Source organism: Anser brachyrhynchus (genome assembly GCF_964034855.1).
Source record: "Anser brachyrhynchus genome assembly, chromosome: 16".
NCBI lineage: Eukaryota > Metazoa > Chordata > Aves > Anseriformes > Anatidae > Anser > Anser brachyrhynchus.
The window spans coordinates 9,747,781-9,775,776 of NC_137734.1; the positions used below are offsets into that span (position 1 = coordinate 9,747,781).

The 27,996-nt window shown below is 38.5% G+C and overlaps 1 protein-coding gene and 1 long non-coding RNA gene across 12 annotated transcripts in view; one reads left to right on the top strand and one right to left on the bottom strand.

Annotated features, from left to right (window-relative positions):
• LOC308178983 overlaps positions 1 to 11,345 on the bottom strand; it is a 33,559-nt gene extending 22,214 nt beyond the window's left edge. The window contains exon 1 of the long non-coding RNA XR_013940090.1: positions 3,228 to 11,345. This is a non-coding gene — a long non-coding RNA (uncharacterized lncRNA). The remainder of the gene's footprint in view (positions 1 to 3,227) is intronic.
• SULF2 (sulfatase 2) overlaps positions 1 to 27,996 on the top strand; it is a 160,063-nt gene that overhangs the window by 50,798 nt on the left and 81,269 nt on the right. For 6 of the 11 annotated variants that reach the window (XM_080558315.1, XM_080558308.1, XM_080558311.1 and 3 more), the window contains one exon: positions 543 to 609. The gene's annotated coding sequence lies outside the window, so the exon portion shown is untranslated. Of the gene's footprint in view, positions 1 to 542; positions 610 to 1,257; positions 1,461 to 13,019; positions 13,110 to 21,441; positions 21,490 to 22,174; positions 22,313 to 27,996 lie in introns of those variants that run through there. The other 5 variants (XM_080558309.1, XM_080558307.1, XM_080558317.1 and 2 more) reach the window with 4 other exon arrangements.

The window sequence follows — 27,996 nt, forward strand, 5'->3', positions numbered from 1 at the left end:
GGGGGAAAGGGGGACAAAAAAATAAAATGCTCTGGTGTTTTCAAGCAGTAAAGAATTCCTGAGATGTTGAAGTTTTAGGAAAGTAGTCTTTCCTAAAAACTAATCCTCAACAGGGAAATATAAGATTGCATTTTGGAATATTTTGCAAAATGGTGTGGTTTCTTTAGCGATAGTGCTCTGATCTTTGCCTGATGCTTTGTCCAAACACGTCTGTCACATCAGGATTTAACCACTGCTAGTTAATGGTTGCATGGAAACCCTTCCTGCAGGTGTACAAAGTGCTCTTAGTGGCTTAATGGCTACAATTTTTCATGGCCTGAATAAATCAGTACTGTAGAAGGGAGGATATACCAATACTGTTGTGCTGCCTCTTTGGAGGAAACCTTGAATTAAGGTATTTGCCTTTTGTTGCTGAAGTCTGATTTTTGTTGTTTTTTTTTTCTTTTTAATGAACGGACACTCCTAGTTGTATGTGTAAATACAAGCAAAATTGTACACCCTACTGAATCAGTTACCAATTAGTTCATGGTAATATTTTACAGCTGCTGATACTGGAGAGCCTGATTACTCACCTCTGTGTTCCCCTGTAGAAGACCAGTTGCTGACCTGGTGAGTATAAAACCCTCTTTTACTATGTTAATTCCCTAGTCTCTGTGGCACTTAAAAATCACTCAATTCACTTACTCTGTGAAGAGGTTTGTAAATATGTTCAAAGTTTATTTACTGATGACAAGTTTTGCCTGAGGAATAGAGCTCAAAGTTTCCTTTTGGTACGCAAATTTTTTTTTTCCTGTTTCTTTTTTAAAGTAATGGAAAGCAAGTAATTTCCCAATAGTTGAAAAAATGTCAAGGTAGTTTTATTTGTTGCTTAGTTGTAGTTTTTCTTCATTTATTTTGATACTTGATTTTTTGGAAAAGTAGCACTTTCTGTGAAGGACTTGAAAAAAAAAAGCATGGTTGTAAATTGGTGTGGTTTCATTAAACTTAACAGATATATTGGTTTCTGCCTATTGATGATAGGGTACAGGAAGGAGAGGTTTAAAATTCTGAATATAGTTCATTGATATTGTGGCTTCTCAAGCAGGTAGTACTAAAATACACTCTCTGAACTGTATGAAACCCTCAGGTTGTAGTTCCAGTGTTCTAAGATCTTAAGATCTGGTGAGATACAACTTCTTAACTCTATCATTTGCCTTATATTGAAGAAAATCTGTCCTGTGTACGTGGCATACTGAATGTTTTACATGTTTTTTCAAGACTTGTGGACCAAGTCTGAAACCAGGGCCCCGAGGCTCTGGTAATACCTACCACCAGTGCAGTGGAACTGAAATACAGTCCGGCTTTCCTTCTTTGATTTTCACTTTTTGTTCTGGAGCGATGCATCCTGCGTACCTCATTCTGGAAGTCAGCCTTGCTGTTAGATGTCTGACTCATGTAAAGATGTTGCAAGAATGACTATTGTGAGTAGCATTTTTTTTTTCAGTATAATGGCCCTAAATGCTGTTCTTCACAATAAAAACAGGATAGATTGGTGTAATTTATACTGTAGCTGAGCTCTTGGCCGGGTTGGAATCTTTAAAGCGTGCCCTATTTAACGATCAGTTCATTTACCTTTTATTGGAGCAGGGAAGCAAACATCTGTGCTGCTTTTTTTGCTAATTACCTCTGAAGTTTCTGTTTAGACAAACTGTTCATATCCCCTCTATTCTGTCCTGCTCAAATTCTGTCTTGCATTTTCCCTTCCCAGTTCTTTCTCAATACCCTAAAATTGCTTGGCATGTTTTCTGTTTCTGCCTTTGCCCTCTCTTTCCACCAACTTGTTACTTTGTAATGACAGGCCTAACAAGAGCCTGCTACTTTCCTATGTAATGCAATATAAAAGAACAGGGCGCAGAGTGTGTGCAGGTAAGGAGGTGGAAACAAATGCCCAGCAGTGGGTGGAATTAACTCTCTTGGTGGTTGTACCCCTGCTAGCCTGAAGATAGGACCAGCCATTTTTTCCTTTCTAGAGTGTGCAGGGATTGGAAGTTCTTGTAGAAGGGGGAAAGGAAGCTTTCTTAATAAGAAACAACTAGATGAACTCATCGGTATTTTTTTCTCCCTTCTTTCCAATGAACCCAGAGTTTTGTATATACTCACAACATTATTCCAGTGATTATTTTGTTTGTTTGTTTCCTTTCATGTTAGCATGTGTCAATAAATGACAAAATACACTCAGATTGAAATGTAGCCACTTATTAATTACAGGGAATCTGTACTTTGGGGAATATAAGAGTGTATTCCTCCATTGTTGCCATTATATGTGGTTTTATCCCTTGTACAGAGAGTTTTTGCACAATAAGTTTCATACAGTATTCAGTTCAGGGTGTAACTGAGAAGTGACTTAAATTAGAAGGTAATGGTTTGCTTGTGTTCGGTGTCAGTTTCAGGATTCTACAGCTTTATCTCAACTGAATGTGGACTGCTAGCAATGCATCCTCATTATACTATTGCCAAGTGGCTTCTCTGTCAGTTTATAAAGAATTTGATTCAAAACCAATTTCTTCTCATGACATGGCAAAATTATTTAGCAAAAATGGCTACATGCCACATCCGTAGAATAAAAAATTACGTATATTTATATTTGTGCATTTAAATCGCAACAGAATGACGTTAAAAATATTTGACAAGATACTAACCACACTTTTTTCTGTGTTAGTCTTACGAATTCACGTTACAAAAGTAACTCAAAAGTTACATGCTTGGCCAGTATGGTCAAGATGTTCCAAAAAGATTTAAAAATACCCACTGAAATTAGAGTGAAATTAGAGTGAAATTAAGTAACAGACATGTGCATGCAATATTTAAATATTTTGATATATATTACAAAATGTGTGATATATCAATGGGTTAATTAATGCGACGCTCTTTCCCTGAAAGTCAACAGCAAGGAAAAACGAACATTTGATAAATGTTCTATATGAACATCTGAAAAATCTGTTTCAAATTGGAGTTCATTTGTATGCAGGGGTAGGAGTCTGGGAATGACAGTGACACAGACTTTCTTCTTTAAGCCACTGACTGTTAATGTAACGAAATATTTGCTAGATTCTGACTCGAGTTATTCAGAATAAATTTGTTTTGCACTTATGGAGAGTGCCTGAGTATTATTTTGGACCGTTTATTTATGTTAAAAATTGACTCAACTTTTCCTTAATGTCATCCTGAATTCAGAGCACACCACTTACCTTGGCAAGAGGTGAAAACGTGAATATCTAAATGAGGATAGAGATGTCTTCCAATGTTCTTTCTCCTTCCTTTGTAGCCTTCCTTTAATCTCCTTATGTAGCCTGAGACCATCCCTCAATCCCATGAAATCAATTCTGAACACTAGGCCTCACTGTCTTTTGTGGGGTTTTGGCCTCTGCCTGCTTTCCCAAATTCTTGAAGTGATATGGATGATTCAGAACAAATTGCTCAAACAACTAAGCGCTTGCATTTGATAAATTGATCAAACATGAAAACAGGTAGCCCAGACTGGTTGTTGAAGTTCCATCTTTGAGGAGATTCAAAGTCCTGAGCAGCCCAGTGTGACTTTGAACCTGGCAGAGCTTTGAGCAAGGGCTTGGACCAGGTGACCTCCAGGGAGCACAGCAGTTCTTTCAAAGACATGCAGTTTGGGGCACTGCTGGGAATAACTCAAGTACCTGCAGAAGGATGTGGTGCAGACAGCTGTTTGTTCTCAGGGTGCTTGGCGTGGGTATCATCACACACTGCAGCTCAGGTGGTACAAGGTACAGATTTTTAAAGGTTGGCCCTTGAGGGTCCTGTAGGAGTCACTTTGTGGAAGTGGTTCGTTCCAGCTTGAGGTTCACTTGTTTCTTTGCCTTTAAATTGTTGCCATTTCCTCACTTAGCAAGTTTCACCTTGCAGGCAGTTCTGTGATGGACCATTATCACACTTTGTATGTTTGTATATGAACCTGAATGCATCTTGGTACCATATAGACACTTTGCATCGTCAACTGCCATCGACAGTTTAATCCTTGGAAACTTAAAGATGTGGTTAATAAGATTACCTGTCATGAGAGTGTGATAGCTTCAATGTTTTGAGTGACACTGAGAATTTCTGGAATGCCTAATGAAGCAGTTTTGAAAATCATTGCTCTGACAAAATTAAAACCATATACATATTTTCATGTTCTGGTGCTTCAATACAAAATGCAATCTCTTATCTAGTAGTCAGTATAAACAGTTGCAGGGTGTTTTGGTGATTGGATTTGGGTATATGTTTTTTGTACATTTCATTTTCTAACAAGCCCTGTCATATTGTCATAAAAATTGAGCAACTCTCTTGCTCTTCTATTTAATATTAATAATAAAAATATTCCACTGCAAGAAGTTGAATAAAGATGAGCTAACTTAGTCTCAAAACTTTCAGGTTTTACTGTGAATATTTTAGGCAGCTTGAATTGTTATCTTGTAGGCCAAGGAAGTAATTGCACAGCCTTTGAGCCTGCTTGTACTTAGGAATATGGATAATGAGAAACACTGCAGAAGTTCTCTAATTAAAATAAAATTATTTACAACACCAGCAGCTGCTAGTCATAGAGACTGCAAATTCCTTTATAGCTGCTCCAGTCTGAGGAATTTGGAGCACGTAGGATTTTGCTTTGCTACAACTGAGGCTTGTGGCAGTAACGTAGAAGCTCTGCTCAGTCTTTTGGAAGTTAAAGAAATACAGCAAAGACTTAAGCGGCTTTTTAGTTTGTTTTTGCTTTTTGCTTGTATGAAATGTTGTTAAGCATTTTCTTTGGTTGATGTACATACTACTTTTCCTAGTATGATGCAGAAAGAAAGGAAGAAAAAACTGCTTAGCAGCTCACATGTGAGCTACTACTGGAGAGAAAGCTATTATAAGCTTAATTCTAAATCACACAGAGACACCACTTTGCTGACCTTGCTATTATGTGTGGCCTTCAGAGGAACAACATCTTTATTGTGATTATTTTCTCCACTGCCCTAGGAGTCTGGCTTCGTGTCCCTTTTTACAGGGAGTTTTAATGGGAAGCAGTAGTATATTTGGCTTCAATCCTTGACTTCTCTACAGCCAATAATCTTGCTATGAGGAGTTACTCATTGAGAAATACGCTGCTCTTGCATGCTCAGATTCAATTTCATTATACTTGGGTATGCTCGTTGAGACTGTTACAGCAGAGCATATGGTCCTCAAAAGCCACAGCGTTGTCTGCATTCACTGGAAAGATCTGTTTCCCTGGAAAAAATTAAGCAGAAAAGGGTGGGAAGTGAAATCTGATTGATAGTGAAGAGATGCAAATGTCTCTGAGTCACAATTTTGAATTTGAACTGACTGTGAATGAACTGTTCTAACAGCTGAGGTTCTACTGTATTAAGTCCTTAAGCACACACCTTTTGTAGTTAGTTTTATGCTTCTGAAGTTGAGCACACAAGTGTTCTTTTACCTTGCTCCCTTGTGCAGGTATATTATCACTGTGTGTGACCAAGTCGTAAAGGTTTATTTTGTTTTCCCTCATTTGATGTGCAGGACAGATGGAGCTTACTGCAGCAGGTAACTGCAGTACCTTTTTTTTTTAATTGCCCTGATGTCTGGCTTCTCAGGAACTATACAATAGTGAACCTGAATGAAGAATTATTAACTGCTTTGGTTCTTTTACGATGGCTATCAATGTATTATCTAAATACTTTGTGACTATTAGAGTAACTTGAAATTGGGTGTCAGTATGACCACCATTTCAAAGAAGGGGAATGTAGGCACAACACAATAAAAATAGACCTGTTCTGAGAAGCTTAGGAGTTTGGGGGATTGATTTATCTAGATGACTTTGCATAGTTATAGCATTTTACAAGATATTTTTCACAAGCACATCTCTTGCCCTGTTTGCAGTTTAGAATGTGCAGTGCTTTGGGGATGCTCAGTTAAACATTCAGCAAACGGTGGCCGTTGCAATCTCATCCAAGCTACCAACGGTGCAATAGCTTCCTTTCAGCAATTTCTCAGACATTCAACAGGAGCCGTTAATAATTAAACGCTGATGTAATCATTTACAGTTAAATATATTTTTTGTGGTGGAGGGCTGTTCTGTTACTGCTTGGGGTTTGGGGATTTTGTGTGTTTTGTTTTGTTTGCTTTTGCTGCCCTGTGGAAGACTACGGCAGGCCAGACTGTGAGAAGAGTGTTGGGGACCTGAGGTTCCTACCATAGCATATGGTTTGATGAGTGAAGTGCTGCACGAGCAGCTTGTTGTCCTCTGCATGTGACAGCTGCCTGAAAGCACAGAGACACATCTTGCCAGCAGCCTCACTAGCTTTTTGCTTGCAGAAAGGACACATCAGCAACCGCAAGTTTACTTTCAAGTTCCAGAGGGAGGTATGCAGGTGTAGTTAAAGGACCCCAAATTCTGTTTCACCACCCCCTGTTTCTCTCACCCTTTCACCTTTGTGGCTTTTAGAAACAATTAACAGCAAATCAGAGCCTCTGTTCTGATCAGAGAGAGAGGAAGCAGGTTAAAGAAATGTGATGTTGGCTCCGTGCCGATAAATTTATGGAGCATTTTAGATGAGTTCTGAGGATAGCACATAAGGATATCGTTCACTGGAGACTAGTTAAAGATGTGTACTATTTCAAAGATTCATTAGGAGGCACTTGGAAGTTGAATGATGATAGATGCTTTGCAAGCCTCTAAGTGTTGCTTTTCATTCTCTTTTTGTTGGTTTACCAGTCCCATATATTATCAAACAATACTGTGATTAAAGTAAAAGCATCATGAAGATGACTGGCAAATTACACTCTGTGACACTTGTACAAGTAAATTTATTTGATTGTTCAATAGGGTGTATATTTGTTAGATAATAGTTGTGATTATTGCTGTCTTTGAGAGCAATCATTACAAGGTATAGTCATTATATCAGTAATGCAAATTCCAAATTTGGTCCTGGTTCTTAGTTCCATGCAGTTACAGCACTGATCCCAGGGAGGATTGAACAGTCTTCACGTAATCCACAGTAGCATTATGTTTTGTTGAACTCCAAATAAATTATACCCGATGCAAACAGCTTTCTATTGAGATGGCAAGCAAGTTTTAGCCATTTGGTATTCCTTGCATGGTCTTTTAACCTTGTTGGTGTTGAATCTTTAATGTTCAGAAAAGGGTAAATGTGATTATGGCCAAAACTGACATTTGTATTATATTTTTAATAGGTTTTGAGTCACTAAGAAAATATTCTAGTACAGTGAGGGATCACAGTAAGCTGTAGGAAGTGAAACAAACACTAGAATATGATTTTGAAGTAACCCTAATACTGGCAAGGGGATGAACTAAGTGATCTAGTGCAGGCAAACACTTCATAGTCATACCATAGTTATGGTCTGTTGGTACAGTTGAGTAGAAATTAGTTATGCATATTTTTTCTTCATAATTTAATTTGTAGCAATGCATGCTGCAAAGAGGTTTTAATACAAACTGAAGTTCGTCATGCATTGTCTCAGGCTGTAGGCAAGGAATTATGAGCATTTATGCCACAACCAAGTACCACTTAAAAGGTAAATTAAATTATTCTTAGATTTCTGAGAATATCTCTGTAGCTGTATAGACTTCTATCTGTTCAAGAACTGCAAAACCTCTGTCTTTGCTAATTTCAGGTTGGTTTTTCCCCTGTCAAGTGTCTGAGTATCTCAGTAATGCTCTGTCTGTTAAGCTGTAATTAATTGCCAGAGACCTGACGGCGAAGTCCACTCTGCTCCAGAACATAAAAACGAGCTGTTTGTTACCTGTAATGTCATGACTTGTTTCCTTGAACAGTAATTGATGTCACTTGTAGATGATGTCTATGAACTTGGAATTGTGTTGTTTATCTGCGATGGACCTTGAGAGGGTGATCTTCGAACCCAGTCACAGTGGTATAGATTACATCTGTAGTGCAAGAATTGTCTAGGGACATAAATTACAGCAATTAAAATTAGCTAGAGGAGAGAGAATGATGCATTATTAATTGGCATAGTCATTAAAGGGCTGCAAAGAACCTAAAAGAGATGCAATGTCAATACTCAAGCACTGAAAGTGACAGACAGCGTACAAAGACCAACAATTGTATTCAAAGCCTGAGGTCATTAAGACGTGGGCAATTACATGGAATTTTATAACTCTGGGCGAAGATTGCTCCAGCATACTAAAAATATGTTAAAACTGAAATTTTTTGACTGTTCATATTCATGTAACTACTCTGAAAGCTGGAGTAGTGCAATTCATTTCTACCTAAATAACAGTTAGTGTTTTATTTTCAAGAAGTTGGAAACAACAAAGAATCGTAATGAAACCGCATCAGCAATATGCTGAATTTAAGCAAGAAAAAAAAATAATTTTTCAGCATTAAATGTAATAATCTGAGCTCATATAGAGAAGGATAAATCTTGTCACGCTGAAGAATGAAGATTTAATTAAGAGTCTCTTTATACTACAGAAACAGAGTCCTGCCTGTGTCGTGCTGAGAAATCCGGCAATCTGACTAAGAGGCTCGTGGTAGCGCGGCTGTATATCAGCTACTTCATTATTCGTAAGCCTGCTTGTCAGGGAGTTTCGGTGATTTACCTATCTCAGCTAATCTGCCATATTGGAAGTATTGCTTGTTTTATAAAATAGTTCATTCATACTGCTAGAAATGTTAAAAGGAAGTGTCTTCACTGAGAGAGAAGTTTTAATAATTGATTCACAAAACAAAGTAAACTTTAAATATTGGAGGTGTTAGGACAGCAGTGTGTTTGTCTCGACATCTCATGAAAGAATGCATTTGTGCCGGATGGAGATTTAAAAAGTCCCAAGTAAATGTCTGAATATTTTCTTACCCAAATCCTTGGAAAGTTTTTGGTTTTGTTTTTCAAAACTTACCAATGCTTTCTTATTCTGCTTGCTAAGAACTCAGATTTCTAATTCATCTCACCCTTTACCCCAAAGTTTAAACACTGAATGTAATTAGCTTTGCTGTGCAGATGCTGAATTGAATGGCCTCTGTTGATTCAGAGAAGCTGAGCAGTGTCAGAGTTCAGTTACTGTGCTTTCAGGAAGGCCTCCTGTTGCCAAAATGAGCTTTCTTTTTTCTTTTTCCAAGCTGCATGCCAGAGTCTGGATCAGCATGCAACTGGTCTCAAGAAAAGCATGTATGTATAGCCCCTGAAAAAGCAATACAAATGTGCAGCTACATCTTCTCCAGCAGCAGCCACCCTCACATGAGTCGCGCCATTAGTAAATTACGGGGCTATCTGTTTGCATCTATTAGGTTTGTACCTGTTCGCTTAAATCATTGTTTTCAGCATTTATCCTTCTGGGCACTGAGAAGCAAATATACCATGGCTTTGACTATTTAGTCTTCAGCCTGTGGTTAAAAACTATGATATAAGACAGCCTTTCTCCTGCCATCTCTGAGTGGTGTAGTAACAGAGTTGACTTGCTCCAAGTACAATGATTTAGCGCTATCACTGAATTGTCTGCTTTATTATATCTCACACTCTATTATTTTGGCCTTAGATACTTTGCTTATCTGCTACATCCTCAAAACTCTGCCCTGATTTAACTGCTTAGTAGTCAGAGCAAGTCGAGTGCGATGCAGTCAGTGTACTTCACCAGTTTTGTGCTCTCTGGATGTTTCTATGATTCAATGCACGATGCCAACCAGGAACTGTGGAATTCAAGGTCTCTGGGGGTCTAAGTAGCTAACAAGCTTCCATTATTCCATTCCTGGCTTCCATCAATTTTGCTGTTGCTCTTTTCAGACTATTAGGCTGTGTAGGGAACTCATTGGTGGGAGCTATAATCATGTCAATCATTAGAATTAAGCCAGAATGGTGAATATTCATTTCTAAGTCATACAGGCAAAGAAGTTTGGCTCTTGCTTTTCAAGCGATGTTTGATGTCGAGTGAAAGATGTTAAAGAGGTAAGCAAGAAGGAAACAAAGAATTAAGGCAGACAATTCTGAGGAGGGTTTGTCTGAGTATAACAGGTCCAGAGGCTCAGTGAAGCACTTCTTGTGTGTTCAGCTGCTGTGTAGACATGGGCAATGCAGGATAATGATGCTTTAAAAAACAGAACAAAACCACCAACAACAAAAAAGAAAAAGCCAAGGTGACAGGTTATTTACCCACAGACAACAAGCAACAGACCATAAACCCAAGGGTTTGCTTTACATGAAGAAGCATGTTGCTCTTGCTGTGCGTGTTTGCCACCTTTCCATCTAGCAGGCTGTGGTGAGCCAATGCGGGGGAAGCCGAGGTGTTGTCCTGGGACTTTTCACGTCCTAAAGAGTGGTGCTGGGCAGAACTGGTGCTTGCCAATGTTTTCAGCAGTTTGAATGCTGGGCAGGCGCGTGTTTTGTGAGCCAAGTCGCAAAACAATGGTCACACAGCAATTGGTGGAAACCTTGGCTGTGCTCAGGAGGCCAGCCATGGAGAGCTTTGTGTAGGTGAGGTTCCTGGTTAGCATGTGATGAGCTGTGTATGTCCATCCTGTATGTCACCGGGATGCTAGTGGTGTCCTCTTGGCAAAAAAAATAAACACAGTGACCAATTCAAAATGGAAATACGTGCCTGCTATCTCAGCTGTTTCACCTTGCTCCTTTGGCCCAGGTTTTCTGTAATGCTATGTTAAATCAATTGCATAGAGGAGTAAATGACTTTATTGATTTTATACTAAAAAATAATTTGATTATACGAAAGAACTATTCCAGACTGAATTTGTTATACTGAGATTTACTACCGCTGATTTGGTGTACGGACTGAGCATTTTGCTGCAACTTGCTCGAATTACGAGATATAATAGGGAAGTAACTGTTGTTACTGCAGCACAGCGTACTCTGCAACATCTGACTGCGATAAAAAGGACGTGCCTGGCCACATGGCATCAGGAAAGTCGTATCAGAAACAGTCTTTGTTCCCAGGGGTCTTTGTGTAGAACAGAAAACCACACAGAACATGAACTGATAGGATTATTAAGATGAAGAAAGGTATTTTTGTTTTAAAAATGACATTTCTAAATGTTAGAAATGTCAGTCAGTATTGGGTGAACAGCATAGTTATGTTCAGGCTGCAGACAGCTGCGGAGCCAATTGTTACTTCCTTGGCACTTCTCAAGGCTCCTGCATCGATGTTGCTCACAGCATTGCTACAAGCTGGTTGGACTATCCAGACAAACTAAGAGAACTCATTAAATGACTTGATTGAGGTAGGGTCAAAGGGTGCTATTGACCTTTCATAATGCCTGTCAGATGGGTTGCTTTTTACAGGTATTTAGCACCACCTGCTTCCATTTGAGCAAACGGGCCCTACTGCACACAATTGCTGTAAGTAATACTACCTAGGAAGCAAGAGATATCAAGTAAGGGCTTTGTGCTACAGATAAAACATATCTTTCTAAAGTTCTCTGAAATCACGATTTTGATACGGATTCTGGGACCTTGTCTGATAGTTCTGCTCGTGATGGAGAAGAACACGCTTTACAAAAACTTCTTTACAGAATTTTTGAATCAGACAATTAAAATGAGTCTACCATACATGAATTAGTATACTAGCAATAGTATTTCCTAGGTACTTTCAGCATTTAGCGCAGCTAAGAGCTTTCGCTTTAAACTTTTAATTTCCATTTTGAAAGGGTTTTTATATAACAACTTGCAGGTCCTGTTGATGTTCATGGAGAAGTGACACTAATTTTATTTTCTGATGTTATGATGTTACTTGCTAACACATTGTGGGAAGCTGGCAATGCAGAAAACATGTAGGTATGACTGGGCAAGGTGGGTACAGGGTGGGTACGGGTATGTGACATGACCTGAACTTCTTCCTGCATGCTGAGCATAGCTTAAGGAGTCATTGACAGTTAAGTGATGTGTGTATAGGGTACACGACTGACACTATGGCTGCAACGCAATGACTTGCACTTCTTGCCTGTAATAGGAGGTAGTAAAGTATTTTGCCTTAGAAATATATGCATGTTTTAAATATCCTTTGTAATTTACTGTGGTTAGTGTCTTGCTACCACCCCAATCTCAGGCTTTTAGGCAATTGGGTATAAAAGAGCTGAGATCTGAAATGGTGAGGTGCTTAATAAAAAGAGGGGAGATTTATCAGACCATGCATTTTAGTCTCAAGAATATATTTTTCCAGTTTTGCACATTTTAGTGATGCAGTACGTAGGGGAAAATACTTCGTTTTAAACACATTGCTTGATAATTTCATCCAATTTCCTCTGGTTCTTACAAGTGGTGAAAAGTCATTCCCTGTTTACTCTCACCACATCTTTATAGATTTCTATCATATACTCCATTACATTTGTAATCTTCTGTTCCATCTTTGCAAAATCCTGATCTATTAACTATCTCCTTCAACAGAAAATACTGCTTAGCTTCCATTATCTTTTTTTGTTGTTCTCTATATTCTTCCGAATGGTATGGTGTTTCAAGATGGGAGGAGGACAGAACTGGATACAGTATTCTGCACGTGGACAAATTATGCATCAATATGGTGACTTAGTTAAGCTTTCTGTTCTGTTCTGCAGTCCTTTCCTGTTAGTATTTTCTGTTGTCTTGTTCAGCATTGCTGAGCATTGAGGTAACTTTTTGACAATACTGTCTGACCAAATTGAAAGTCCTTCCTGAAAATTGGTATCTACTTTACGTCCCCCTCAAATATATGCATAGTTATTCTTGTTTCCTCTTCAGGTACATTACTTTGCATTATTGACTTTGAATTTCAACTACATTTTTTTTATGGCCGGTTATTCAACATTATGAAATTCCTTTGCAATTTTGTCTTAGGTTTAACCTACCATGAATAATTGTTGTGTGTACAAACTGTCATCTAGTTTCAGACTTTTTCATCCATTCCTAGGACAGCTGTTAATATATTCTGTGACGTCTGTCCCAATACAGATTTCCCCAGGTTCTTTTTAAAGATCTCCACCATATAAACTAAAAATCTATTTTGACCTTTCACTTCCTCTTTCAACCACTAGAGTCACATGCTAGAACTCCTGCCCATGGCAGCTCGCTTATTTAAACAAACAACAAACTTATTGAAGGAATTTTGTCAAGAACTCTGTGGAAAAGAGGTACATTTTGTTAATCAGATAATTTTTGTCAGTATGTTCACTGACTGCTTCACAGTTTTAATAAGCTTAAGGAGCGGTGACTTACAATTTTTACAATGCCTATACAGACTGTCTTCCAATATATCATATTTATCTGTGTATTACTAGCTGTGCTATTTTATGACATCTTTATTCATGAATTTTGGTCACTATCACTTAAAACAGGCGTAACCCAGCGAAGAATGAGTCTCATTGTGTTTTGTTGTACTGAGCGGAAGCAAAACTGAGAAGAGTAAGTAAAATAGATATGAAGGAGGAAAAAAAATGAAAATAGTATATTTTAAAAGAACAATGAGATGGGGCGTTGCTTTGCTTTAAAAGAGCCGGTGAACATCAAAAGTCCTTTTTCTGACTGTCAATGCTTTGCTGAATTCACATCACTGAAACAGTGACAGTTCATTCCAGCCAAGGATCTTTCTGGAGGGGATGTTTCTGTTTGAGATGTTTTCATTTGTCTCTCATCTTCCTCCCATCCACACGCCTCTGTTCTTTAACTTTTGGTAATGATGCTTTGTGTGGCAGAGACACAGGAAATATGATTTTCTCTGTTATTATAATGCTTAGTTTTAAGGTAGCATCTTATATATGCTATGCAGTACCAATAAATCATCAGTTAGATAGTAGTCTTCTTTCTCATGTGATAATGGAGAATATCTGATTGAAAGAAGACATTAGCCTACCTTTCAGAACTGCTCAGCATGTAAGGCTTCAATTATATTCATTGGACTGCTCAACATTTCTGAAATTTGGTCCCTTAATACTCAAAATCAATAGGAAGAAATTAATATTAGTGGAAAAATAAATCTGAACTGTGCTGCCAAACAAAGATCTTTTGATTAAAAAGTCTCAAAAAAAAAAAAAAAAAAAACAACTTCCAGAATACTTGAATTTTCTTATTCCTGTCATGGGGGTCATCTTGATGTTAGATTTTATGCGGGCAGTGATACCTCTTAGAGCCAGTTCTTGTCTGAAAAGGTTCAAAAACTTAACCACAGGATGAAAAATATTTAAATATAAATCCATTCTTTCGAGTTGAAGTCATTTGGAAACTTGCTCAGGATAAGAGCGTGGGTACTACTGTGTGCAGTAACTTTTGTCCCAGGCAACGTGTGTATGACACAGATCAGAGGCGAGCTATGAGCATGAGTGCCCTTGCTCAGGTTTGTTGAGGAGCTTGCTCTAGTTCCATTTAATGTCTCATTTGAGCCCAGGCCTGTAAAACAGGAAGTTGACTTAAAGGCTCTGTTGTTGTGATGGCTTTTTTCACAGCAGTTCTGAATTAGCTGTGGTGGTGAAGGTTACAGATGTGAGGGTGATTGCATTTACATGGCTGTGGTAATCAGCTGGGGATCTCACTGTAAAAGCAAAGTCAGTAAAGGTGGCATATATTTGCATGGGAATTGGTAGCTGATAGATAATGTCTTTCAAGAGGAATAATGTGGACAGATTGCCTTAATGTGAACAGGAGAGGCCAGCCAGCATGCCTTGTACTATGGGATTGTTATTGTGAACAGACCTGTGCTCATTTATCTAACCATGACCACAATGTAACAGACAGAGGTTTCTTTTCACATCTTTTCTGGGATGATTTCTAAAATCTAGAGCAGAAAAGGGTAAAATGTGTGAAATAACTAGTTAGAGATACCCACTACTTCATTTTTTTATTTGCTTTACTGTTTTTCTTCCAAGTGTGTAACAGGTGGGCAAAATGGGAATTTATATATATATTTTAAAAAGCAAAAAAAAATGGTTTGAATTGGGGTAACATAATTTAGGACAAAAAAAATGATAATATCAAGGGCAGTAAAAAAAGATGCTGTTCTCTCACTTTTCCTCCTCTCTAAAGAGACAGCATATACATATATATAGCTGTTAGACAAGAAGTTGGAAAATTTTAACCACCATGTTATGCATGTGTATTTTTTCACCACTTTGTCTAAAATGTGAAGTTGGTGTTACCGTGCTGTTGATTTGGAGTTGATAACAATACTTACATTTATTGTTTATTGCATAATTTGCTAGATACTATAGCAGAAATTAAGGCTTTATCTGCAGGCTTTATTCAAGCTATGAATGGAGTTCTCTGACTTCTTTAACTCTTCATTTTTTTGGTAAGCAGAAAATAAGCCAGCTATCAAAATATTTTACCATGTGTTACTTGCATTGCGTGTTTGCTAGTGGGGTACTGACCAGACAGACACTCTATTTGAGGAAAAAGGTTTATAAGCATCTGAGAACATACTTCAGTGAAATTTCATTATCTGACACTGCTTTAGCAGTGCATGGCTTTGCATTTCTCTTTTTGTGGGAACTTGAAGTTGTAAATCTTCATGCTTAATCTTAGTCTCCTCTTTCCCGGAAATGTGTTTTACTAGGCAGTGCAGTGCTTTGTACTCTGTGGGCTCCTGGGGGTATCCACTTTAATTTTCAGTTTATTATAATTTGCTTTCTTTGTTGACTCTTAATTTCATTTAATCATAACTTGGCACGTTGTTTAGCTGCTATTTCCCAAGGTCTGCAGCTCCCCTGCTCTGGTCATGTCACTTTTGATTAAGCAGTCACAAAGCCCTTTACCCAGCTTATAAAGGGTAAAAGTCAAAAATCAATAATGTGCCAGTCCTCCCCAAGTGCAGTAGCAGTCAGAGGTAAATGAATGATTAAACATGATGAATAACAGTGTAATGGAAGACGTAAAGTAGGGAAAAGTGCTCACTTTAGCCTAAACTCAGAGATTTATTGCTGAGTACTACAAATAATGGAATCATCAATCTTCCAAGGACTAAAAAAGGCATCTGCTGCAGCCAGTTTAAAATGCAGTGAAAGAAATCTTACCTCCTCATCCCCGCCTGTTGCAGTCTTACTCTGTTGTACCAGAACAGATGCTACATAAGGAAATTGGCATGTAAACCTTATAGATGGTTGGGTGGTTTTTTTTTATCCATCTATTCCATATAATAATATCTTGCTGGACAACATGTTTTGTAGATACAGATGAGATATTTTTCAGTATTTCTGTAGTAAGTCATTTGTGCACATGAACATAGCTTTTGCATTTTTCCACTCCAAACTCATTCGCTTGACAGCGATAACTCTATGATTTGTTTTTTCCACTTGTAATACGCTCTAAGTATCCAGCTGTTAAAATACAATGCCCAATTTATAAAATAAATACCCTGTATGGAAAGAAATATCAGTAACTCTATAGAGTTCTGTCCTTTGCTTGAAGTTTCTGAGTGATCTGGGTAGCATAGTGTGGTGTGTGGGTGATGTGGGCTACCAGGAGAATAGCGTAATTCATGGGTGTAAGATGTAATAAGAAAAAAAAAAAGGCAAAAATTGAAAATTCTTGCTGTGGTGCTTCAGGCACATTTTAATCTAACTCTGATATATATTATTTTGATTTATTTCTTCTTGCTAGCAAGTACTGGCAGACAGTGAAACTGGAACTGTTTCCTGCCTTGGTTGCACTACCACAAATTCTGAATTTCACAAAATAATTTAAAGGCTTTATGGATTTAGGCTGTGTCTGAACTTGGAACAATTTGACTGAGACCCACACTTGTTCTCCTATTTAAGCATCCATCTTCTCAAAAGTTTCAATGCATGTTAAGATGCTAAAGAACTTTCTGAATCTTGGCTTTTGCCAGTATAAGTAGCTATGTTATATATACAAAATAGGAGGTTTCCATTTCTGTGGATCAAAATACTAATTTACCAGTATTGCTTGTTCCAACCTAATAAATATGTGGGCAAAATAATGCAATATCAGTAACTTTGTGTTTTTATCTTTGTTAGGGGTACTGAGGCTTTTGCCAGCACAGTTAGCTCAGATGTTGTGGTTCTGCAGACCTCCCACCTGCTCAGTTAGGTTGGTGAAAGCTGATTGTAGAAATAGCACTGTATCCTATACAGGTAACAAAATTCTGTCTTCCGCTTAACTTCTTGAAACTAAATTATCTGGAGCTTTTCACCATATCTGTCTAATACGAATAGTTATTAAAGGACCGTTAATAAAAACTTCTGATTAAGGTTGCTTAGACTTCGGCAGAGAAGAAAAAACAGCCAATATCAATTACTGTGAATGTGCCTAAAAGGATTCCACTATTCAAATGTTTATAAGGTACCAAAATGACTGTCATAGTGTCATTTTGTAAGATGGGACTGAGATGCTAATTACACTTCTTAAAACAGGAAAAAAATGAAGATTGCTTAAGGATTTGAAGGCAGAGACTTTTCAATGGTATGGGGCAAAGCTGATGGTTAAGTTAGAGCTTCTAAGAGATAATGGGAATAATTTAGCGATTAAAAGCACTAGACATTGTTGAGCATCTAACTTAATTCTTTGCTTGGCTGTTCACAAAAAAAGACTAACAAGGGGCAGAACAGTTTTCCTTGTCTTGCTCACCGGGGAGCAGGAAAATATAACAAAGTGGAGTGTATGTCAGTGATGAGACAGGGCTCAATGACTACTTGGAGTTGTAGCCTCTCGGAGTTAGAAAGTAGTACATACTGGAGAAGAAAACCTTCCCAGACAGTCCTAGTCCTGCAGGAAATAGCGCTGTGGATTTTGGTTGAAGTTCTTTATTTCAAGTGTTTATTCTTTGCCAGGCCACAAATTTAAATGTCTAAGGTATCTTAAAGCCATCCCTGCCTATTGAAGTGAGTCTGCATTGCAAAAAATGTGTGGGTGTGAACAAGCTCAGGAAGCACAGAATTCTTCTCCTGGGGCAGACATAATAGCAAGAAGTCCCTGAGGACTCTGAACAGCTTCTACACACATCTGGTGCTGCAACCAGCTCTTTCTGTGAAGAAATCTCTGCTGGCAAAACTGGAGACTTTCAAAGGTTCTTCATTCGGTGGGAAAAATAGTGCAGTGATGATGCTTTTGTGTTGTTTTTGTTGGGTTTTTTTGAATAAATTAAACTCGGTGTAAGGACTTGCTCTGCCATTTAGCATGAGAAACCTTGAGTAACTTTAAACTGTTTTGAATTCAGGAGCTCATAGTTTTCCTATTTATTATTACTGACCTCGCACACCTTTACATTCTAGATGCTCACATTCTTCCAGTGTTCTTTAATTGGCTGCATCACTGCTCTGGGTTTCAGGGGCACCATCTTGTCTCTTGTGTGCACCCTTTGCAGCTTCTCTATAAAAAATCCTCTGAGATCTCTTCACTCCTTGTGTTTCCCACGTTCTGTTAGCTCTTTGGGGAAGTTTCTACTCTGATCTATTATCCTTTTGTACTCTTCCCAGCCCCAAGGACCTGTATGGAATCCACTTACCGTGTACAGGTCTCTTCCTGGAGGATTCATGTCTTCTCTGTGGAACTTGAGAGGTGCTGTACATTTGATTTTGTCTAGTGGTTCTGATATTTAATTCTCTTTTGCAGTGAGGTGAGGAAGCTGATACAATATGGCCTGCAGTCATTTTGGATCCCCAGATCCCTCTCCCAGTGACACTTCCCAGCAGTCTGGCAGCAACCTCTTTTCATTTATTACACATACTATTAATTTGCCGTGGGGTCTGGTATTGATCTTTCAGTCCCATTAAAGGCAGCTATTTTAATTTTAACCCTTTTTCTTGGAAGAACAGAACTTGTATCCCGAGGTGTTTCCCAATTACTGTCAAGTAGTTAATCCACCCCTTTTCCTTTAATAATCTCGTCTGAGCTACAGTGCAAGAAATGAAAAGAAGCTTTCTTGAAGAGCTTGCAAAAGCGCTGAAATGGTATCCTACCAGTGAAGAGAAGGAAGACAGCGCAAACAAAGGCTGTGACTGCTCTGCCTCCTAATCCTGCAGAGTGGGGTGTTACCTGTGTTCCTGGGCAGTTCATTTACGTTTTATATGATCAGTCAAGCTGTGTCATTAAACTCTTAGGGCTGTTGGAATGGAAACTGCACTGCATTAGGTTTTACATGCAGTCTGGTGGTTCTTGTTGGCTTGCATTCTGTGCCTGATTCTTTCTTCTCTTTCTCATCTTCTTTTATCTGATGTGGATGGCGAGTGACTTGAGGCATGGACTTTCAGTTGGACAGATGTGCAATTCTTCAAGTTCCTGAGAGCTGCATATCTGCTGTGTGAGGCTTAGCCTGGCTGTGGGGATTCTCATAGAAGAAAGGTTTCCCTAAAGCACAGATGAGTCTTGTGACTGTGGGCCTCGCAAAGACAGACCAGCGCTGCTAAGCAGATTATATCAAAATTGGACAACAGACTCTTTATCCTCCTATCTTGAGAAGAATTTTCATGGCTTTTCTCCCCACACCGTTTCCTTCAGTGGTCTGGGTTAGGCTCTGCCACTGACCTTGCTGTTCACAAATGCTTGGGCTACTTGTGAAACTCAGTGTTGGGATGTATGACAGCAGGCTGACTTGCACTCCTCAGCCCCTCACTTTCTAAGTCTGGCTTCAAGTCTGACCAGGCAAAAGGAACACGTCTGTCTTCCCTCTCAATGGGCTCGCTGTGTATTTAAAGCGTAGAGAGCTCCAGGCAGTCTGTGACCAAATGAAAGGCTTCTGAGCTCTTCTTTCCCTATGTAGCTGAATCATCAGGGGATTAGACGTATCAATAGGAAAACATTTCTCATGGTTTAAAGTGACTGTCACTTATTGAGGCTCTGGTGAATAGCATACTGCTTCCTGCCTGAAAATAGCCAGGGAGGATCCTGCCTGCTGCCACGAGGAGGGAACGCCCCTGCCCAGTTCTCCTTAGAAAGGCTCTCAGTTCAGGCAAGGAAGTCCTTAACGTGTAGAAGCTTATCCCTCAAGCATTATAAAAGAGAAGATTCCTATTCAAGCGTCCATTGAGGATCTCGCAGTAACTAAATGAAAATTTACAGTTTAAAAAAAACCTGCTACAAAATACAATTCATGATATTTTCCTTTCCAAGTTTGAGAAGCTGGAAAATTATGTAGTATTTTTTCTTTCTGAAGTCACACACTGACTCTATACAAATTGCCCTTTCCTCGACAGACTCAGAATAACAACCGCTGACTTACAGAGTTAAAACAGAAAGAGAAGAGGATAGAGGACTTCAGTCTTTCAAACTCTCATTCCTATTCTGTGGTGTTTACACTTGTGTTTTTAGCACCACGTTGTGTTTAAGCCTCTGATCCTGACTGTGAGGTGCAGGGAGCTGAACAGAGCCTGTGACTCCGCAGAGGGCAGTGTGCTCTCCTCTGCCAGCAGCTATGTGTCGTGGGAGTGTGCATCTGTTACCCAACATGATGCACTGTAAGGGAGACAGACTCTTTTCACCTTTATCCTGAGGCTCCTTCCTCTACTACTTATGTATCTGACTTCAGAAGGACACCAGGAATTTCAGGGAAATACTAGCTAAAAATGCAGGCAGAGCTCAGCCCTTGCTATTGAAGGTAGCTTCATGTGATGCTTATTTCTACTGAGGCTGTGGAGCAATGTAATGAAACTAACATTTTACAAGAGGTCAGTCAATATCAACAGCTATGGTAAACAATTGCAACAACCGTTGAGTCCTGTTAACTTTATCATGAATAATTGCAGATTTACAATTAAGCATCTTTGAAACCTGGGCAGAGGTTTTCCTTGTGTTTCTTGGGCAAACACACGATTACATCTCAGGTGTTAATAAGTCAACTTTCTTAACCATAGATAAACTATATCAAGTATTGTAATTATCATTACCTATTAAAGTAGAACTTGATTTTCTTTCCTCTGTGTACATAAAGCGTATTATATCATTTGTCTGAAACCAAAAGCTGCTTCACAGCAACTTGTTCTCTCCTCAAGGCAAGTTCTTTCTGTGCGTACCGGGAAATGGTTTCTGTATCTCTTTGGAGCACTTCCTGCTTATTTGGAAGGGCAGTCTTCACGAAATCTCAAACAATGTGGTAACCACGCCAATCATACCCTGTTCATCTTGCTCGCTTCCAAATAACTCATAGTCTCAAAACTGCTGCAAGGAAGATACTCGAATCACTCAGCAGTTGGCATACAGGACATCCTAGAAATTGCTTATGAAATACAAAACAAGTTTTCTTCAAGGTCTCTCACTGGCATTACTGGAAAAAAATGTGTGATGATCTGGAAAGTAAGTTAAAATTTCTGTGCTGGGAAGTTGCTACTGTATCAGTTCTGGATCAGCATCATTGTAAACAGTTCAAACATCTTCAATCATTTGTTTTGTGTGAAATGTATTGATATACACATGAAAGGCTGCTAGCAGAGAGAACATTGTTGATCTGCACAAGTGGAATACAACTTCTGTAACTTCTGATTGATGAAGGAAGCTAATACATATTAATGTATTTCTTTGTAGAGCAGAATGAGCATTTGATCAATTTGCGCTGTTCTGGTCTCCTAAAAGGTAATGTATTTAACGATAGTTTCATTTTACCAGAAGAGTTTCTATGTGTATTCCTCACAAGTCAGCTTCATTTCAGTTGATTTTATTTTTTACTGATCTGTGCACACCATCAAAACCAAGAGAAAAGTTCTAGATCCAAGCTAGCTGCCTTTTGCTATTGAATGTCAAGTGCATCTTCACCAGTTTTCTCTAGCACAAGTTGTTTCAGGAGTTTCTAGTGTTTAGTTGACATCTTTCTGTGCTGACCTCAGCTGTGTTAACATGTTGGAACAGACGTTGCTTCAGAAATCCTTAATGATGACAGCACCTTTTCACAAATGCAGCATCCATTAATCACACGCTGGACGTTATTTCAACACCAAAGGCTAAAAGATAGTCACTATACATCTTCATTGGTGCTTATCTGTCAATGTCAGTTCACCACTATCAATGGATTTTACTCGATATGCAACCATAGGAACCTGTATCAGGAGGGGCAGCGTGTTCATAGGAGTGTTAGTTATTCTGATGGTTATTCTTGAAGTTAGCTTGTCAAGTCCTTTATTCATTTTTTAAAAGGCTATAGGGGTTCTTATTCTTTGAGCATTATTTAGTGAATACTCAATTCACATTAAGAGTTTTTAATCTTTTGAGGCTTTAAATAATTAAGAAAAATCATTTTAACATGCACCTATTGACTTTCCAGCTCCTACCAAATGACTTGAAATAAATAAATCATGAAAACAGTCTGATGCTTCACAGACAAAAATGTGCGTTGATGAGGGAGGAAAGAAGGAGTGGATTCAGTTTGGGCAGCAGCAGCGAATGGTGTTGGATGTGACAGGTATGTGCAAAAATGCAAGCCTGGCATATCAGAGACTCCACTCTAACAAATTAATTTCAAAGGGCATTTGAAATGGGTTTCTTGGTTTGCAGGTGAATTGCACCTTACAGCTGTTAGAATTTTTGTAGTAGTTTTTATTTTCTAGATGGTGAATTTATGCATCTGAATAGCCAAAAGAGGATATGTTTTAATCAAAGCTTCAAAATGCCAAGTACCACAGAAATGCAGGGGGAAAAAATTGCAGGATGTGCTCTCATTTCATTTGATAATAAACAATAAATGTGAGGCTGGAGGACAAACAATATAGGTTGAATTATGTGCTGTCTATGCGGCTTTCTACATAAAAAAAGCCCCCTAACAAGGCTTCTGATATTTTTTTCTTTCTTTTAAGATAACAAGTCTCCTTATTACAGTTGTACTGAGAAAATAAGCAGATGCAGACAATGTATAAAGTGAATTTGCTCTGTAAGTCAGAGCAGTCTATCACGCAGGGCTTCGTAGTTGCCTCATAAGGCCGGTATATATACTGTGTTATACCTGCTCACAGTAAGATGGTTTATAGGAGTATAAACAAATTAGTATATTCTCTGTAAAATAACTGGTATGCTTTACCATACAGATCCCCCGAGTGCCTGATAAATATGCAATATCAGGCTTATTTCTTTAAAGAAACATTGGCACTTACTCTGAGCTTCTGTGAAATAAAAATCTTGCCTTTATAAACTGCTTAAGAAAATGAGACCGTGTAATTTTTTCAATACCTGTTTCTTAAGTGCATAAGCCTGGTTGTTTTGTGATTTGTCCCCCTTGTTCTTTTTTTGTTTTATAAATGAATAATTTTGCTAAAGGGTCCATTTTGACAGTGCTGGAACTTTCCACACAAGTTCTACAGAATATCTTGCATATAAACTTTGGCTCGTTTATTGAGCTTGCCAGGGCATATTTTCCTTTGAAAGCTCAAAACAGTCTTGCAGATGCTGTATTTTTCCCTCTGACATTGCAACGTGGGATGACATTGCTTCCTGGAAAGGTTCATGGGACAAGCTATGATTCACTTTTTTATTTTTATTTTTTTGCAAGAGGATTTTTAATGGCCTGTTTTTGCATCAGTTTGGATGCATGCACTCATACATACTTGCATTAAGCTGCTTCTGAAGTAGACTGTGTTTGCAACCTGCAGGTATGTTAGCTCCCGCCTACCTAAGGAAACAACCTTGGGATCCAAAAATCCGATGTTTTATGTTGTGATCTAAACAAACAGCAGTAATAGCTAAAGCAGGGAAAACTACTTCAGATCTATAGCAAATATGCTTCCTAGTGTTACTGCAGCAAGCTTGGTATGCATGGTGTCTCACCCGGATGAGAATAATCAATGAAGGGATGCAGCAGCACACTGCTTACCAAATCTAACCTGGCTGCTTTTCCTACCATTTAAAATAATAGTGCAATCGTGTCTGGTTGGTCACACTCTTCAGTTAGGGGTTTGCATGGCTAAACCTTGCTGCAGTAAGTGCAGAAATGGGAAATGCATAAACAGATAGAGAGCTTCAAAGTTGTCATTGTTAAAAATGTCAGTAACCAGTGCTTGGTCTTTCTAAAGTCATGCTAAGGAGAATGATGCACATATGCTACTGCCCTGAATGTTAGGGTGGCTTTCTTTTTTACAGCTGACAGACGTTTAGGCAAGCAGATTCCTGTCTGCAATCAAACTTAGTGTGCTAAACTCTGCAGAGCTCAAATGAAAATGGTAATTATTGCCTTACTGCTTGAAATATATTGTATATTAAAAATATACTGCTTTCTACTAGTAGTCCTTGGTGTTTGGAAATTAAGTGGTTGGGCTTTTTTTTTTTTTTCAAGCCATAGTGCAGTCAGTATTAAAGGCTTGAAATTTGTTTAGTTTTTAAGTATTATGCAAATAAGGAGGAAATCTTGTATTCTAGGAATTAGGTGATTTTAAAAATGGGTTATATTCATGCACAATTGTAAAGAAAGTTACTTCTGTTGAGGGTAAAGGTACTTGGGATGGCATCAAATTTTTCACATTAGATGATAAAAGACAAACTACTGAGAAACTAAGCTAACATTTCCTAGATTACTGCAACTTGAATTAGGGTCTGACTGGAAGAATGTGATTACACAATGTGAGCTCTGTAGAAAAGCAAAAGGAGTCAGGAATTCTTGAACCTTATTCTCTGGTGCTGTGCATGTGTGTGATCAGTTATATTGCTACGGGTGTGGAATGAGAATATGCATTACATGTGATGTTTTGTACCCTGTTGAGTACTTAACTACTCAAAGTAGCTGTCTAGTACTGCCGCCTTCTCACGAGTCAGGCTCTGATTTTGAACCTTTTTACACTGATTTGCACTGACAAAAAGAGTAAGAGTGCTCAGTCACAAGAACACCAGGGTTGATAAGTAGTTGACCTAGCTAACTAGCAAATGGACAGAACTCTGTAATTTCTGAGAACGAGTTTGAAGTTGTCAAACTTGAAAGCCTCAGGTTAGCCTCTGCTGCATGTCAGCTTATATATTTAAACTGCTTTGTTGGGGACCAGAGCTTTTGAACTTTGAGACTCGAAAGTTTTGCCTTACTATTTTTTCCTGCTTGCCACTGAGGCTGTTGATAAAGACACTGATTCTTATTTATGAACTTCTAGATTATAAACAGTGCTTCTTTAAAAACTTTGTAGACAGAAGAGCTTGGTAAGTCTTTCCTTAGATGTTGGTATGTAATACTGTTACATCAGCAGCATCATGTTAGGTAGGCGGAGAAGATTTTGTTTTCTGTCATGTATGAATTGCCTGAAGAAATACTGGCAGAAACACAGGGAGATGTAAACCAAGATGATATTTAGTATTCCATTCATTTTCTCTTACATGCATTTTATGCAGCCTAAAGATATCGAGTGTATTTTGTCTGTTCTGCCAACCTTTCACAGAAAACTTTTAGTCGTACATAATGATTTTTCCTTCAGTTAACTAAATTCAGGAAGATGGCTAACTGTAAAGAGGAAACTCAGGATACCATTTCCTCTGCCTACTTACCTGGAGTTAGTTATCTCTTCTTTCTAGGAATATTCACTTACCTAGGTGTAGTTAACTCCTCTTTTGAGGAATATTTCTTTTTTTTTTTTTGGCTCTGTTTTTTGTGTTGCAGTTGCCTGCCTTCAGTGTCGGAACTTGCTGTTTTCCCACTGCTTGTAGACCAAATGAAGGAATGGCTCCAGTGCCAGATAGTCAGATTGCATCCCAAAGAGTTCCCGAATTACGGGGAAAGTAGGTGTGCCGCGGAGGAAGTGTGGCTATCAACCCTGAAAGTGACTCAGTTATTGTTATGTTTTGCAGATTTGCTGCTTGCTTTCTGTTTCTTTTGACCATAGTCTAAATTAATTCAAGGGATACTGGGAGAACCAGGTGCCTTTTGTGGTCATATGCATATACAATAATTTAAAATGATAGTGAATAAGTACTTCCTGCTTGAAGATGCTCACAAAGGCACCCACTGTAACTTCATCAGTTCCCTGGAATTAGTTACTTAATAATCTACTTGACCTTTGTTATTAGTCATGTTAAGGCTGTTCCCACGTGCATTACTAAGTCACAAGAGGTAAAAAAAAGCATTAATAAAGCTGTAGATATGAAAGATGCTGCAGAGTGCTTACAAGCTTTTGAGGATGCATCACTGTTGATTTACAGAGTTATTAAAATTTAATAGCTGCTAAATGCATGGGAGTGTTGCCCAAACTTTAGAAAAACATTCAGTTGTTGAGATCAAGATGGCAGGAGGCTGACTGCTGCCTGTCAGGTAGCTTCTGATGCACTTTTAATGTTAAATCGCAGTGTTGTCTGAGTAATAGTATGTGTAAAAGTATGTGAAAACTTCAAACTACACACATTTTAATTGTACTTGTTTACAGTGCTGTAGTTAATTTGTAGTTCATTTGTAGCTCATTATAGTTCAGTCTTTTTAACTTACTAGTAGCTGCTGCAAAGCTATTCAAGTCAGTATTTGTTTTTGTAGCTGTAGGTCAGCAAGAGAACTTGTAGTGCTCTGTTATAGCAAAGAGTGTGCTATAGCTTCATTGTAGCTACCAACATCAATCTCGTGTAGCTGGTATGCCCCTAGAAGTAGCCATTATTAGCGTAATACTTAACCTTTATGCTAATGTGTTAGGATGGGGACAAAGTATTTCAATGCTTAAAGTCCAGAAGGATTCATCATCATATAAACACTTACGTGTAACAAACTATAGGACCACTTTTAAATGCAATACACTGAGTTGTAAAAATTCTGGAGGCTGGTTATTCTAATCTGGTGTAATAGTGCTGCTAAACATAAACTGCAATTTCACGTACACTGCCTCAGACCACTGTAGTTGGACAGTTTATTTGATATAGTCTATTTCAGTAGAAGTGGTGTGTGGATCAGATAAACAGATCATTTATGCTCACTGAGCTGGTGTGGAAAGGGGATAATCAGGGATTGATGTGTATCAAGTAAAATCAAAAGCAGCTGGATATTATAAGATTTACAGATGCAAATACAGTTAACAGTATCCATATCCGTGCTATACTGTTTGCCACAGTATTTAATTGTTTCTTTTCATTAAACTGGTCAAGCTGCTGAGGAATTCAGGCTTCTAACTTACCTGGGTTCATCTCTGTAGCCACTGGGGCAAGCGTAATGCTCTTTTTCCCTGAATTCATTTTTTTAGATTTAGCGGTGAGAGGCTAAGGAAGTCAGCACGTGGCAAACTGAAGGAAGAGAAGTATCTGCCATAGCCTTGAGAAGGCTTGCTGTGGGATTGCCGTTGTGAAAAGATGTGGGGAGCCCACGCTTTGTAACACAGCCTGCTAAATCAAGTGTGTTTCAGTCTCATCTTCTGCCATGCGCTTGGGTCTGATAGGCAAATGCTAACACTCCCACTCTAACTGTATTAAAGCAAGGAGAATAACATTTTCATGCATAAGATTGCATTTGCGATCATTAAGATTAGACCTGTGCAGTACCGGATCATCTGGAAGTAAAAACTAGATTTATTTTTTTAGTTTATTTGGTTGTGGGTGTTTTTGTTTTTTGCCAAATTGAGCCAACCATGTGATTTATTTTGTTAAACTATGGGAGGAGAAGTGATACCTGATCTGGCACAAAGTCTCTGTGGATAAAATTACCTCTACAACATTTTTGAACATGTCTGAACTGGCAGAATGGCTTAAAGTCAGCCCTTTTTTTATTGTGTGTGTGTGTGTGTGTGTTTGATCCACTCAGGCTATCCTAAAATAGAATATATATATGTATGTATGTATGTATATGCATGTATTTAGTGATAATGCTGCCAGCAGCAAAGAGTTTCCTATCACTCAGCTTGAGAGTTGTACTTCCTGACTTGCCAGGCACATGCTCACAACTGGAAGTATATGTGGAAAATCAGAATTCGCAGACACTTTTAAGGAGGAAAAGGGCAAAAAAAAGCACTGCTTGAAGAAAAAGGTTCTATTCTGAGGGAGAAGTGTTTTCAAAAGTCAAAACAAGCCCTTGAGGTTTCTCTGATATTCAAATTTGATCACAAGGCAAAAACTGATGAGCAGTGATTTCTAACTTCAGCTCCTGTTAGCAGTGGAGCTTCTCAAGGATGTGAGGAGCGTGCATACGACACATTAGTGTCAGAACATCCTCGA